Here is a 428-nt window from a genome sequence, read left to right as displayed (position 1 = left end):
AAAAAAAAAAAAAAAAAAAAAAAAAAAAAAAAAAAATCATTAAACAAGAGGCCTCAAAAAATTGGGTAAAGACTCATAACTGTTCCTGTCCATGGAAATCTTCAGTAAAAGGCCAAAGATTTATATGATCTGAAGAGAAACCGGAGTATCACAGTGTGTGAACTTAAGTGAGGCCATGGAGTCATATTTCTTGAACGTGAATCCCAGCTCCATTACTTATTTGCTATGTGTCCTGTCAGAAGTCATTTAACCTCCCTGTGCCTCACAGTATTAATTTCACAGAACTGTTAGATGGCTAAATGGGAAAATATCTCACAGTGCTTGGAACAGTAGTGATATAGTTAGAGTTTAACAAGTATCATCTATTATTCAAAAATCACCTAGATTTGTATTTGGACTGTGAACCAGGCACTAGTAAAATTGTACAA

At 33.9% G+C, this 428-nt stretch overlaps 1 non-coding gene across 1 annotated transcript; it reads right to left on the bottom strand.

Annotated features, from left to right (window-relative positions):
• Positions 1–34: 34 nt before the first annotated feature.
• LOC112636867 lies at positions 35–149 on the bottom strand. The gene has a single exon (XR_003122324.1). It is a non-coding gene; the product is annotated as a U5 spliceosomal RNA (small nuclear RNA).
• Positions 150–428: the final 279 nt, after the last annotated feature.

The sequence above is a fragment of the Theropithecus gelada genome, chromosome 12, assembly GCF_003255815.1.
Source record: "Theropithecus gelada isolate Dixy chromosome 12, Tgel_1.0, whole genome shotgun sequence".
Taxonomy (NCBI): domain Eukaryota; kingdom Metazoa; phylum Chordata; class Mammalia; order Primates; family Cercopithecidae; genus Theropithecus; species Theropithecus gelada.
The sequence above is the reverse complement of the archived record's forward strand: the minus strand, read 5'-3'. Positions and strand labels throughout refer to the sequence as shown.